The 15,858-nt window shown below is 41.7% G+C and overlaps 2 long non-coding RNA genes across 2 annotated transcripts in view; both read right to left on the bottom strand.

The window, feature by feature from the left end:
- The window catches only part of LOC116441965, a 401,148-nt gene that overhangs the window by 262,408 nt on the left and 122,882 nt on the right, over positions 1 to 15,858 (bottom strand). The gene's annotated exons all lie outside the window — the stretch shown is intronic.
- On the bottom strand, positions 7,974 to 11,380 carry LOC116441967. The gene is made up of 2 exons (XR_004239316.1): positions 9,639 to 11,380; positions 7,974 to 9,249 (listed from the first exon to the last, which is right to left on the bottom strand). It is a non-coding gene; the product is annotated as an uncharacterized LOC116441967 (long non-coding RNA).

Raw genomic sequence — 15,858 nt, 5'->3', positions numbered from 1 at the left:
CCAAAACCTGCAATTATCCTTCAGGTAAAGGAAGGCAAAAGTACGGGTTCGTATCCATGATGATCATTGCACAAATTGTTAAATTATGGACTAGAGAGTTGCTAGTGCTACCTACTAGTCACATGGCTCATATTTAAACAGTAGCATTTCTATTGCTACACCCTGCACTGGAGACACCCAGGGAAAGGGTAACTCGAAAAGGAAGGTCACAGAAGAATTGCAATTAATGACCAAAGCACAGAAATAACCTGCTGGAGGCTTTTCTTCTCTCTCTCTTTCTCTCTTCCTGTTCTTTGCTCTGTACCAGATCGTGCTACCTGAAACATCTTGCTTGTTTTGATTTTTCCTAAGTACTGAAGTTTATTTTGGATCAGTGAGGTGAAAAACCTCTGAAAGGCTCATGAGACTCCCTAAGCCCAAGAGTCCAGCATTTGCACCTGTCAGGATCACAGTTTCCTTCAACAGATGGCTAACTTGGAAATTTAGCAGACACATTTCTGCATTTACTTCCTTCCCTGCCTTAACATGGAAAGAAGCAGTATTGTGTAGGTAACATGTAATCAAAGGTTTCACTTGTCAGATTAAGTGGATTGTGGCTTGTTGCAGTGGGGATCCTGCAACACGCATATATCAAACCAGGAGTCCCGTGGAAAGGAAATATATATGGACAGACAGATTCTTGCTAGCTGTTTCAGAGATGTTTATTTCTCCAGCTGCATGGCCGGGGCTCTGCCGAGGAACTGTTCCAGTCACGGGACCAAGGGTCCTTCTGCCCGCGCAGGGAACACAAACCAACCAATGGGAACGAGGCTGAGCAGGGACAGGGAAGCCCCGTGTCTGTGCCCTCAGGGCCCCTCTCCCAGGGCTACACGGCGGGGGAGGGACCCCAACACCTCACCCGTTTTATTTTAATAAAAGGAGAATGAAAACAACTGGATAAACATAACAAGAACAGTTTCAAAACAAAACAAGCCACCCTCCTGAGTCTTTAAATGTCCAAACAGATTCTCTGGAACATCTTAGGGCTGACAGAAGGGAGACAGGACTCTCTGAGCATGCTTTGTGGGGAAACTGAGGCAGGAGAGGGTTTAACTTCTTCCCTCCCCCTTTTCATCCCCCACTCGGCATTGGAAAGGGATTTTTGGGGAAACAATTGGCAAAAGCATGGTTTTGTGAGGGAAACCATGGATGAAAAAACGGATTGGGAATACACTGGGGGTAATAGGACATAGGGTAAAAGGGAAAGGTGGGATTAGGAAAGGGAGACTGTAGGGGGGACTTACAATAGAGATACTGTCTAACATGACTACGATTTTTTGCATATATACTGCCTTTTACAGGAACACCATCAGGCCCAGTGACCTGCGATGCTTGTAACCCTTTTCTACCTTGTATAATTTTGAATTCCACCACCTCTCCATCTCCCAAGCTTGGGATGCATTTTTCAGGGTTATTCTTTTTAATAGCAGTTCTATGCACGAATATGTCTTGCTGGTTGTCACACCTTGTTATAAAACCATAATTTTGCTTAACATTATACCATTTTACTATCCCTAAGGTCTTAGTTACTATGATCTTTTTCCGAGTGGCTGCTGTTTTCTGTCTCGCTGCGTCTTTGCTCTCTCCTTCAGTCGCTCCCGTGTTGGAATTGTCGGGGCTGCTGGTGCCTGCGCGCTCTTCCCGGGGTCGCGTTCGGGGCTGCGCGGGCCGGGCCGGGCCGCGCCGCTCAGTTCTCCGTGCGTCGCCTCCTCTGGTCGCAGCTTCGCTGCCGATGCCGGGCGCTGCACCCACGTCTCGGCCGGGCCCCCGAGCGACGACCCCCCCGCGCCCTGCTCCAGCGCGCGTCTCGGCTGGGCGCGGCTCCGTTCCACCGCCATCGCCGCCAGCCGCCGCCCGCGCGCCGCCCCTCTCGGTCGGGCGTTCACGGGGCTCGCTCCACCACGCGCTGCGCAGGGCCGGGCGGGCACCGCCGGGTCCCGCCGCGCCTCGCTCCACCACCGACACTGCGGCTCGCGTGGCTCCGCCCGCGCGCGGGAACTGCCTCGCTGCTGCTCGCAGAGCGCTCGGCGCACGTGGCCTGGGCCGCACGGTCCCTGAGCCAGGCTTCCCTTCGCCAGGACACAGCTGACATTGCTCAACAGTCTCGGTAACTAAATAATATTCACGAAAATATTCTTCCATCGGCATATATTTTGACTCCAGTATTAACTGTGTCCAAACGGTTTTCCAAAAGCCCTTGGTAAGAATTAAATCCCAAGAAACATAGAAAAAGTTCTTAAACAACCATGCCAGGAAGTGTTTCAGTTCTTTTTGAGCTTGAATCAAGCTAAAATTTACAAATCGTTGTTCAAGAATCATTTTAAGTTTAAGATAAATGTCCATATGCGGCTCGGAGAGCCAAGAGTCTTCCCACTGTTCCTCCATAGTTTAGATACGGAATAGCAAAGCAAAACCAAGAAGAGGAATCCAAAGTTTCCAGGGTTTACTCACACAAATCAGTCGCTTAGGGATCGGGGATCGTTCTGCTCACATCATCCACCATTTGTTGCAGTGGGGATCCTGCAACACGCATATATCAAACCAGGAGTCCTGTGGAAAGGAAATATATATGGACAGACAGATTCTTGATAGCTGTTTCAGAGATGTTTATTTCTCCAGCTGCATGGCCGGGGCTCTGCTGAGGAACTGTTGCAGTCACGGGACCAAGGGTCCTTCTGCCCGCGCAGGGAACACAAACCAACCAATGGGAACGAGGCTGAGCAGGGACAGGGAAGCCCCGTGTCTGTGCCCTCAGGGCCCCTCTCCCAGGGCTACACGGCAGGGGAGGGACCCCAACAGTGGCTTTTTTCAGAAGTGAAAGAAAGCTGCAGCAAACTGTGTCTGCATTGCACAATCCCTCAGGTACACAGAGACAGAGGTTAGTTTGTCTTAGAGAATGTTAGAAGGATTAAAACACTACATTAAAAAAAGGGGAAAAAAGGAGTTACTCTGATTAAGGAAAGCAGTGGTTGCCTGTGTGTTTGTTCTAATCTTCACAGTCACATTAAAAGCCTAATTACTTTTTAGTTAAGGATTCAGGTTCTACTGAGGACAAGAACTATGAAGAGACAAAACTAATTAATGCAAAATATTCAAAGTCATGGAGCACAAAAAACTCTTCAATATCCATTTCCCTTAGACGCACTTACAATACTGAAAAGTACATCCAATAATATCAGACGAATTGCTTCTGTTGAAGTATTGCAACACTACTTCTTTTCTTCATCCTTCCTTAACTTCAGAAATAGATCTAATATTTAATTTTTATACAATACATATATTTACAAAACAGAAAGTGAACAGATCCTGCGATCTGAACCTTTACAGACAGCATGTATCACAGCCACAGAAAGATACAAATGGTTTTCAGTCTGGAGGTCAACAGTTTCAGCACCTCCTAAGCTCATTAGCAGTCTAAGTTCCACAGATAAGCCCTGCTTTGAAAAGCAAGAAAATAAGAGTCTAAGCTTCACCAAAAATGGAGAATCAGGCTACTAGGTCACTTCCAGAAATCAGGTATAACTTTATTTGTATTTTTCAGAAATGTGTCCCTGCAGTCATGAACCCTGGTGGAAAATAATAGTGGGTATTACTGGAAACTAATATGAGCCTTCAGAAACCCACATGCTTTTTATGATACAGACCTATGGCCTCAAAGTATCTTTACCTCACCTACAGGTTAGCTACATCTGAGTCTTGCTTAACTTGGTGCTGCTTTGTGAAAGGGCCATTTGCTTTCCATTCTATTAGAAATGCTCAAAAGCTGCTCCGGTTACTGCTTGGCCGTAACACACTGTAAACCAAAATCACAGCCAATAGTCAACATGAACGAGTGTGTGCCTTCCCATTGCCTTCTCTCTTTGGACAAGTATCCCTTTGATGTTATCTCAACAATACTAAGGAAGAGAATTGTAGGTGCCCCACAGCAGCTAATCATCTCAGAATTACATTTATGCTGAGCCAGATCCTCCAGCTTTCGTGTGAGTTTATGCTGACAGTGCAGAGAAAAGCAGCTGCACAATAATGGAGACTTCTGCCCTACATTTCTATTTCTATCTAGCCCACAGGAACCATAAGAGGATGACCACATCAATCATAAACAATCCAAATGTATTTTGATGCATACTATGAAGTTGGATGAATGTTGCATTAAAAAAGGTTGTGCCTATTTGTTAAAATAGCAACCATGAATGCAATTACTTTGTGCTTTGTGAATATTCAGTAGTTATGTTGTGCTGCTAATATGTTCCAAGGACGCATATGTGCATTGAAACATTTACGAGCACATTTGTGCTAATATTGATGGAGATAACAGGTAACATTCTCACTGCCCTCTTGACATCTCTTCATCAAAAGTCATTTCCCCAAATCAGGGGACAGAGAAAATGGTATGTGTGTGTCTTAATCTCTCTAGTACAATATATAAAGCCTGAGGTAAAAAGATCATGAAAGCTAAAGGGATTACATAGATTGTTCAGCAAAGGAAAGCAATAAGGGAATTACCAAATATCCAGTAACATAGATATAAGATATTCATAGGTGAAACATGAAAAGATATTCCTTAGAATTAGTTGATAATTCACCATTCCCAATCCATCATAGTCATATCACACAGACCTTGGAAACTTATCTTAACTTTTTAATATTTACAATGGATATCTAAAGCAGCAATATACAGTAAGGGACAGCCTCAGTCTCAAGTAGCTTTTTTGTCCAAAATGAGCAAGTGAGGTGAGTAATAGGATGAAGCCAATGTAGATGCATTCTGTAGATGCTCACACTCAATCATGTTTCAGAGGTGTGTCCCCAGCACTGTGGAGATGCCTGTTACAGGATGGCTCTCCCCAGCTTTGCTCAGCATGGAAAATGGTGGCAGGCTGGGACATAGACTGAGAAGTAGAAAATTACTCACTCCTGCCATATTATGATGTTTTGGGGTGACATGTCCCTGGTAAATAGATGCCCAGGTAAGCCACAGAGAAGTGAAGCTATTTGTACTGGTGGTCCTGTGTAGGGTATGTCCGGCCACTGCCCTGGAGGGACGTCTGCTTAGGTGAGGAGATTGATCAATCTCTCAGCAGGACTCCCCCTGGAAAGGCAACCACCTTTTAGTTACATCAGGAAGACAGACCCAGAATCCTCTGGGAGGCCCTGTGCAGATCCTTTGTAACCCATTGGCCTTTACCCTCTGACACCCACCCCCTGTATCCCTATAAAGCCAGCCCCCTGCCCCTGCGAGGGCGGAGAGAGCCTGTCCTTGGCCTCCCCTTCGCCGGAGTACGGACCGATAAAGCTGCCTCGTGTGGAACAGCTGTACGGGCCTCTCGTCTCTCTCCCTGGTCTGGCCTGGAGGCTGCCCTGCAGAGCTGAGCTGAAATCACGAGCTGACAATCACTAAAGAGCTGACAGCTTCTGCACAGGCCCTCCTGCCAGCAGCTGAGGGAAGACACCGGGCCTCGGGAAGGCGATCCTCCATGGGACCATCTCTCCAGACCGGTCACAGCTTCCTTGGTCAGAGCTACTGACCCCACACCAGCTGTCATAGTCCTGCTATGAAGTTAGGAAACCCCAGGCTTCCCAGCTCTCAACACTGTGCTTTCTATTAAAGCATATTTTTTCCAAGTGCGCTTTTAAGTTTATGCCCCACTGAAAACCTAGCTCTTAGCTTGTCATCTATGAACAGGCCACTCATCCATCCCATCCATCTTTCCACCCCAAAAAAAAATCTTTTTTGAAAACTGTATTCCTCTGTGCCCCAGAATACATAATCTATAAGAACAGTAATAGGGAAGCTCAGATTGAAGGCTACAGATCTCAGCAACAGGCTTGCATCTGCTGTGAGCCATGCATTCATCGTTGCCAGCCTCTGTTTCATCACTGATTTATGCAGAGGTGTACACAAGCTACACCCACTCCTGAGAAACCCATTTCATTGTCATTGGAATCAGCAAGAAGCCTTGAAGGATTAGGCATGGGCAAGTCTTCTGAGAAGGTATTTTTTGCTAAAGAAAGAAAATTAACATGGCAAACTGGCATCCAAGTACAATATGGACCATGTAGCATTTTATTTCCTAAGTTAAGTTGCACATTTCATGCTGCCTACCAGCTTTTAAAGGTCAAACATGCAAACTTAAGAAGGTGTGTGAGTGTATACTAGTTGCAAAGCTCTTTTTTTTGTCAGCTCTATGAAGCAATAACCCATGAAATATAGTTGATATCTCATGGGCACATTTCTCCATGCCTGCAAACATTTAAAATTGCACTTGTGGTGCATAAAAGATTTATAATGATCTCACCCACAAATATAAATTTTATCCCACATAGGACGAAAAGACCTAGAAGCAGAAGCAGTGAACAGCTGAACATGAGCACAGTGTCATAAATTCATAACACTTACAGCTTTTTAACAACCAGTCATAAATGTGACTGATTTCAATTTAATTTATGAAACTTTGAGATAGAACCAGGAATACCTCCTCAAATTTAAAACTGAGTTTTAAAACAGAGTGAGTACAATTATGGCCTTACTAGGATATTAGTTGAGGCAAATGGGATTGGGGTGGCCATCTGGAAGGTCCCTGAGCCATGCTGCATGAACAGGGTCAGACAACTGGAGCTGAGTGGACTCCACCAGACTGCAGTGCAGATCCTGCTACCACTCCAAGTCAACAGCACATCCCTTCCCAGCACAAACTGCCACAAAGGGACACATTACACAACTTACTGTCACCAAACCTAGGGTTCCTTCTATGGGTACAGGTGGGCAATAGATGGCCAAGTCATCCATCATGGTAGTGTTGTGACTATTTCTCTCGTGCAGGTGATGATCAGATTCACCTCATCTCCATTGCTCCATCACATCCCCCAGATATTCATGCAACTCACGCATATTTAGGCAGTTTTGTTTGGACTGGAATTTCTTCTGGCAGTTTTTTGGAAGGAAAGGATATTTGGGAAGGGACTGGAAGGTAGGAAAAACCACCAACCAAGACAACAGGGGATGAAAGAAGAAGTGAAACATTCTTGCTCAAGTTTGCTTCCTCAGGCATCACTAGAACAGGTCACATAAATCAGATGCCATAAGTTAAAACTCTTCTCTTTCAGAAATGCAATGCTAACTTTCTCCCACAACTGTATTGTTTCAATACAGAATCAGTGATAACAAAAGAAAAATCTGAATTTCATCTACATGAATCTCATAAAATCTCCAAGACATGCCCTGATATCTGGCAAGTCAACAGAACTGTTTATTTTCTTGGACATAGAGATTGAATTTTATTTTAGGTCTGACAAGAGGAAAAATTTTTAAGTACCCTGAGGAGTCAAAGTTTTCCTCAGAGCTCTCTCCTTCTGCACCTGTCAGAAATTTGATTTTTTTGTTTTTCTCTACTGTACGTATTGGCAGCTTGGAAACCTAACAAACAAACAACTTGTATATTTTTCCTGTAACTTCATCAGGATAAAAACAGAAGGAAGAAAACATGTTTTACTACCTAAGCCTTTTGCTTCCAGCTTTATCTTATGTTGCACTTGTTTTTACACTTGGAAGATAACAAACAGTCCCTTGTGTTGCCTATGTGTATCAAATTGAAGGCAAAATATTATTCCACAATGTGAAGTTGTAATATTGTGCCTATTAACACGTCAAAACTAACTCAAAATAGAAAAAGACATGGTGAGGTCAAGCTGCAGATATATCCCTAAAGGTATGAACTAAGGAGGACATTTCAGTCCCAATTATTTTTAAATGTGTGTTGATAACTAAAGCATAACTCTTCTGGTTTTGAAGGATATGTTTGCTAATAGGTGATGGCTACATCATCTGAAAAGGTAAAATATTTTTATTTTATTGATTTTTTTAAAAAAATTAAAGAATTTAGATTTTCTTATCTAGAAACTAATTGACCAATTATGGAGACAAAACTACTAAGGACTGACAGGTTGGTGATATTTATTAGTTACGGTAGGTAGGATTATTAAAGGTCAACATGGTGGTTAATGTGAAATGTAATAGTGGTCTGAGTTTCTCAAAATTGTACAGAAACAACTGTAGTCAATCCTGGATCAAAATATAATGCCGAATTCTCACAATGCTTATAGTAATTCTTAAAGCAGTTTGGAGAACAACAGACATAATGGTTACATGTTCTGTAATAAAGAATAAGAAAGTGGCTACATATGCCACCAAAAATTTAACAGCGTCAGCACTGGGGTCTGAGGACATGATCTGTGCTTTAGGAAAGGCATAGGAAAAGAAAAAGGCAATGCCAGTTGGCAGGACAGGCCTGAGGAGCTTGCAGAGCTCTTTGTCTTAGAATAAAGTGGTTACTATGAAGAGCTCTTCAGTCTCTGAGGGGAGCTCTTCAGTCTCTGTACCACACTGAAATCATGGCAGTACACGAAGAATCCAGATGCATCCTGAACTGGGGTGCAAAGTTGTGACAGCCAAAAGTTCCAGTCATGGCCTAAGACACCACTGATCTGATTTGTTGATGAAAGCCCGTCTTTTTCAAAGTCAGTTTTCCTAATAAGAGATAGATACCTGTCTTTAAATACCCATTTCCGTTTATATTCCTGAGACCATCATGATTGCTAAAGTATTGTTTCAGGTTCAGGGAACAAGAACACCTTCATCTCTGAGAAAAGCAAGAGAATCAATACACATTCAAGAGTTTCACTAAGAAGCAAAATTTAAGTACAGAATAGGATGTTTTTGCTTAAACAAAATAACATTAGCACCCAATATATCTCACCTTTCAAAGAAGGTAAAGACGGCTCAAAGTGCTGAAGAAATCCCACTGGAAACCTCACCTATGACAGTTAGTGGGATCTTTCACACAAACACAATTTGGGCTAAGTGATACTCCATTTGTCTGGCCAGTAATTAATTTGGAAGCTCTTTTAATTTTCTGCAAGTATTCTATGATTGCTTTTTTGCCTGCAGCTTAAGAAGAAGAGGCTAAACCAAGAAGAAATAAAGTTGCTTGTGTAGTCAGCTCATGTCAGTGAGCTGTGTCCTGCTCTGAGTGTGGCTTTTATTCCAATGGTAGAGCTCCAATTCTTTCGTTTTCTTCTTCATTACAAAAATATCAGAAAATTAAACTTAATGAAAACAGAACTGGAAGACTTTTCTTCATCTGTGTTTAGTCTTCCATTCATGACAGCTTGGATGTTAAATTTACCATTGCCTCTTTTAAAATAGAGTGACCCCTAGGAGAGAGAAAGGAGAGGTATTTATATCCTAATAGATGCAGGGACACAACTCACATTTGCACTGGTGCTTCAGCTATTAACTAAAAATTAATATTAATTCCTTAGAGGCTGAGGAGAGAAAAGGATAACCTTTTCTTCTTGAATCAGTGGCTTGGAGAAATGATTGGGAAAAACTGAACAAAAGCTTTCTATGGTTTTAGTTCTTCATGTCAAAATATAGTTATTCATATTTGTACGGTATTTTCTAAAAATTCTTTCAAATATGACAGTTCCCATCGCACAGTTCTGATGTAGGCTCATTTCCATTTGTATCAAGGCAGGAAATGTAACCATATTCAGGTAGCCTGTAGCAGAATTTCAAATGCCAGAGTATCTAGAGCATCTACCTTTAAAGGGTTTGGTGAGGTTTCATTGTTTACTGCTGTCACATCCTGAGTCTCAGTTCACTCGGTGGGAAACAGCAGCCACAGCCACCAAACTGGACACCACTGTAGACAGTCTGAAGAGCAGCTCATGCCTACTGTCAAGATTTATTCAAGAAGTTTTGTATGTTCCAGTGTAAAAACAACAGATTCCAGAAAGGCTCTGAAACTGTAAATATTAGGGTTATCAGAGCTAAACAGTTAGCAACTGAATCACACCAAAAGAGCAGTTACTCATGTGCATAGTACAATTTCAGTAGCAGAACCTAAATCTGCCCTACTATAGTGACTAAAATATTCTCTCTGCTCTTTCAGAATATTATACAATTGCCATCAATGTTTACCCACCCCAATTAAAACAAGTATTCATCTTAGCACTCCATTTACAGGTAGTAGAACAGCTGTGGAGTTGTAAAAGAAAAATAGCCAAACACAGTTTTTCAGTGCTGAAGTAAGTGTTACTGTTTTCTCCTTTTTTTTGGATGCATAACATTCCTGTCTCTGTGATGCAAAGCTTAAGCTGAACTAGTTCCCACTTTGCCACCAAAAGGATAACATATGGTTTTAAATGATTGTTTGACAGCCTAGACACAAAACTTCCCAGATAAGAACTGGGGGAAAATTTTAACATTCATTTAACTGTTCCATAGCTCTGCACATTTCAGCTGGAAATTCATGCAAGCCTTTTGTCATCCAATGTAGAATGTAGTTTTAGTTTCCTCATAGTCCCCAAATTCTGACAGGTATTTTCCATTTACCAGAGAAGGTAAAATAGGTTTGGGAGACTTAAAAAAAAAAAAAAAGGATTAAATTAATTATTTAATTAGAAAATGAATTAATTTTCATTGTTTTCTCTTCTATCCCAGTACCTATATGCCTTTTACATGCGTATTTATTGTGGGAACTTTGTATCTAAAGATACAAAGATGTATCCCAAACACTAAGCATATCACATCTATTGGTGATCATTAACCCATATTTTGAATTTATTTCATATTCTTGGGCTTTTTCCAGCCTTTTTTCATTTTATTTGGAGACGAAGTGTGTGTTTACACAATGGTATGCCAAACTATCTTTCTTCCATGACACATGAGGCACCAGGTAACTAAGTACCGAAGACTCCAGGATCCAGACTTTTCTTGATCTAAAAAATTACCTGGTCCATACAAGGAAGCATGGACTAGCACCTCAGCCAACAACTAGGAAGCAGTAAGAGACACTGAAGGTGGTTGTGATGAAATTCATGAGGTCTTGGTTGTGGTCCTGGCTCTGCTACTGGCTTACCTTACAACAAAACTGGAAAACGAAGTTAAAATGTTGCACCCTCTGCAGACAAGGAGGTCTTTGGGCAAGAATAAGCAAAGAGAGCCAGATATAATAATTATTCTGGCACAGTAACCACATAGCTACTAGAACAAATTGAGTCACATAGTCATCATGTATCACTTGAAGATCAAATCACAAAGCAGCTACACCCTGGCGAAAGAGCTTTAGCCATCACATTGCTTCAGAATGTGAAGTTTAGAAACCCATGGGGGTTTCTGAAAGGCAGCCAGTATGGGGGAGGCCACCAGCCCCCGCACAGTCTGACAAAGAGCAGGGGCTCTGGCTCTGAAGTGACACCAGAGTGTGTATACATGATGCTGCTCTCGACCACACTATCATTTTTCTCTTTATGCTTATCCTTTTCATTGTCCAGAAACTAATTTCCTTCCTTCCTTCCTTCCTTCCTTCCTTCCTTCCTTCCTTCCTTCCTTCCTTCCTTCCTTCCTTCCTTCCTTCCTTCCTTCCTTCCTTCCTTCCGAATTCCTTCCTTCCTTCCGAATTCCTTCCGAATTCCTTCCGAATTCCTTCCTTCCTTCCTTCCTCCCTCCCTCCCTTCCTTCCTTCCTTCCTTCCTTCCTTCCTTCCTTCCTTCCTTCCTTCCTTCCTTCCTTCCTCCTCAACCTGTCTCAGTATGAAGATGTTTCCAAACTGCATGGAAAACACTGTCAGGGTTTCCATTTTTCTTGTTCAACCATGTAATCACAAACAGGAGAGAAGGGATATTAGACAAACATGAGATTTTGCTGTTCCACAAATGCTTTTGTTCGCCTTCCAACATGCACAGTAGGCATCCAACTACATTTTAGTCATCTACACTTCAGCCTGTGAGGAACAGTAAGACAGTCTTACTGTTCTGAAAATGAATGGGTAGACCCACTAGCATTAGACAGACCTTGGCTAATGTAGACCAGAAACAATAAAAGTCCATGCAATTTACTGCTGGTTTAATGAAACATATTCACACTGAAGAAATGCTACTTCTTTTCTTTTACCAGCTCCACTCCCTTTATTACACAATCCTCTGTGCCTGTGTCATTAAATCCACCAACTTTCTGGACCATAGCCTCTACAGACATCTTCTCTTGGTTAATGAATATCTTCCAGACAACATTCATTTTATTGGCATCCATAAAAGTCCAGGCTTATTTGCCTTGCAAAAGTTAGATTTTATTGGCTGTGTATGCTTCAGTTAGTTAATTAAGAAGCAACCAGCAACAGCCTTGGCTTATCCTGGTTCTGAGAACTTTATCTGGGTCAATTTCCAGTGCTTTAATGTGTCAGTTTAGCATGATTTTTTTCCTGCACATTTTCCCACAGCCTAAAACAATGGCTAACAATCATTTTATTATTTCTTTCTATTCTAGTCATGCCTGAAGGTTCCTACTCAACTGTGCATCTCATATATCTTCCAATACCATGACACAAAAAAGTCCATGCTTTCCAGAAGCTCACAAGAAACAAACAAACAAAAAATAAATGTAAAAAAAAATTTAAAAGGTCACAGTAAAAGTTATATTATTTATGAAACATTGACTGATAAGGTGACTTATCCATAAATAACATTTGGACCCCATAGAAAAGCCACAGAAAGCTGAAAAAGTTTGGGGGCTTTTCTTCTGGTTTCTATGTAAATAGACATCAAACGCTAAATTGATTTTAAATCCTGTAAAGAAAATTTGTAATGCTGTATCTAAAAAACAGCAAGCATGTTTTAGGCATTAAATATCATTTGTTTGGTGAGGTTTTTCCTCCCATATTGGGTTTATTCACACCTCTGAGTATTCACATATTGATGATCAAACAAGCCTAGTAACAAAGCTCAGCCTTATTGAGTCTTCATGGTGTTCATTCAGTGATCAAGAGACTGAACTAAACAGTCATACTTGATGGTCACTCGTGATTAGTATGTGATGTCATTGCAGGATCAGGCCTCAAGGAAGCCACTCTTCTCTTTCAAGTGCAGTGCAGGTGATTGGCAGGACTGGGATTTATGCATCAGCCAGGGGCCAGGGCCAGTGTCTGAAGACAGAAAATCTGTTTGTGGCAGGAACGCTTGCTAGCAAACCTACAGTGAGACACAGCAAGCACGCATGCAGAATGGGGGTTGATCTATTCATCAAGTGTTTCCATGGGGCACAGATGAACAGGAAAATATTTGTGATTCAAAAATGTTTTCTGACAGTGCAGAAGAAAATACTCGGGGACACATCTGACTGCACATTTTTTAGCAGCTTTTCCATTTGTAACTCCCATCCATATGTGAAAGGAAAAGCCATTTTCTATCCCTGTAAAGTGTATAATGGAAGATTTGTCTGCTAGGCAGGTGATTCTTTGCAGATACTTCTTGAACAAGGGTATTATATACTCTATAAAATCCTTCGTACTTCGCACAGAGTGATCTTTTTACAAGATTTTGTACAAGGCTCGTGGGGTAAAAAGGACACATTTTAAGCTCTCCTCTAAAATGCATGGTCCATGGTATCCTGTGCTGCCCCTACAGAGCCATCTTTCACAGCCCATTTTAACCTGATGAACCTAATGTAGAAAGAATCCAAAGGCTTCCAGTATATCAATCTTTTTCTTATTATTACCTCTTTATAAGAAAAGAATACATTTGCTGACTACAGTCAAGGATCTCCATAAACCCCTTCCTTGACTTGCTTTTGGAAAGAAGGAACAAAATCGAGCAATGGATTTTCTTGCCTATTTACATTACTCTGTATTTTGTTGAAATACTGCACTGAACATGAAGCCCCTCCCTGTCCCCTGAGGGCATTTGTGATGCATTGATATACATGCTAAAGAAAGATTTGTGTTCCACATGGACCACAACTTCAAAAATAGCAGCATCTCTGCAGTACAAAAGGTGCTTTGCTCAGAGGGAGTGTTCTGCAGTCAATCTGATGACTTCTATGACCTTTTTCAACGAGATGAGGAAGATCATAAGACCTATGCATTGCCCTGCCGGTCCCCAGCCTCAGAGCTGCCAATGTCTTGGTGAAAGCTGTAGCTGCACATACTTCCCTTGCAGCAGTTGCTATCTGACACAAAAGATGACTTTGAAGACAGAGCCAGGCCAGCCACACAGTGCCAAATCAGCACAGGGCTGAATGAAAGTTTTAGACTGATAGCTGTGTTCTGATAATTACGCAGTATTAAAATATTTCCTGAATTTATCATTGGAAAAACTAAGGCTAAAAATAAAGATTTCTGCATGCAGTGGTCCAGAATTTTAAAAGGTGACATAGCAATCCAGCAATCATTGATTGCGCATTGAGAGTGAAAGCTGTTTAATGCCTAGGAAGAACAGCTAAGACATCTGGGTTGTTTTCTAAGCTCTGCCACAGATTTTTTGCATCTCCTGGGGCTAGCTATTTAAACTATAGAAAACTGCTCAGCAGCTGCAGGCTGCAGTGTGCTTTGGAGCCCTGGACCTTCAGTCACTTGGAATGGGGATCCAGCTGGGACACACTGAGGCTCTCTTATGGCCTTCAGGGGAAGAAGACGAAATTTCATCCTGCCACAGAGCTTGGAGTGAAAGCAAAGGATTCATCCAGAACCTGGGCAAAGTGTGCCTAATATTCTCCAGTACTGACCTCATCTAAGAATAAAAGGATAGAAGAAAGATGGGAAAGGCAATATGAGAAAAAAAAGATAGTAGGAAAGATCGGAAAATCTCCAGACTTAGTAGATCCTAAAGTACTTAAAGTCTGCACATTAAAATGACTGTAAAAATGCTAAGAATTATTGTCTCCATATACACAAGGTGTTACTGTGTCTTTGTGGGTTATGCTAAGGGAAGAATGTGTTGGCTTAAACCCATCAGGGACCAATGCTAAACAGTGGCTTGCATAATTTGGGAAGCTGAAAAATATAAGCAATAATACACCCTCAGAAAATTCCCTTCCTTCACTTGCTTGATTGAATTGTGCCCCCAAAACCTGTACAGATATCTGAGTCAACTTTTAACTGACAGAGAGCAGAAATGCCACTGGAAAAAGGAGCATCAACAGATGAGAGAGGAATACGGGCAATTAGGCCTTCACCCTGACACATTTCCTCAGGGAAGCAGGCTCAGCAAAGTCAGAAATGAGCAGGGTCTAAGACCCTAGTGCAGAAAGCATTTAAACAGGTGCTTTTGATTTGAACAAGATTTGACTAGATACTTAAGCAGAGTTTGATGAACTGATGCTTGATGAATGATTGCAGAATCAGACCTTTACATTATTCAGTTCAACGCTGCTTTTAAAGACCCTCCAATGTTTATAATCCTCTCTTCTAGACATATCACTATTCAATATAAACCTTGTTTTTTTTTTCTTTACAGTGGCATTAACTCCTGAAATTAAATTAATTAGTTGCTAATTTTCTCTCTGTAAAAATGTGTTGACACACAGAGTATAATAAACAGTGGATGGGGTCAGATAAATAGTGAAGCATTTACCTGACCCCAAGCCATTATTATAATTAGCTTCCTCAGACACATTACAGTGTGTTCTTCAATATACCACCCACCAAACATCCAAAAGGACATCCACACAACAGCACCAGTTCACAGTTCCTGGCATACTGGGGAGAAGTGCTTTCAGTCCCATAAACAGCATAGCAGAACAGTGCTAAGTCTTTAAGCATGGCTGTTCTTTCTGGTTTTTCCTGGGTTTTTTAAGCATCATTTTACAGGAGACTTGGACATTCAGTGTTCTGTCAGAACAAATAAAAAACTTCAGCACCTCAGGAGCAACAACAGCAACAAATATCCAGCACTCATATAGAACTGCACCCACAGTGGAATCCTACAAGCCTACTGTGTATGTTGCTTATTGCCCTTTGTCATGAATTTCCTCTTATTTGAATATCT

This window comes from Corvus moneduloides, chromosome 3 (assembly GCF_009650955.1).
Source record: "Corvus moneduloides isolate bCorMon1 chromosome 3, bCorMon1.pri, whole genome shotgun sequence".
Lineage (NCBI taxonomy): Eukaryota > Metazoa > Chordata > Aves > Passeriformes > Corvidae > Corvus > Corvus moneduloides.
The sequence above is the reverse complement of the archived record's forward strand: the minus strand, read 5'-3'. Positions and strand labels throughout refer to the sequence as shown.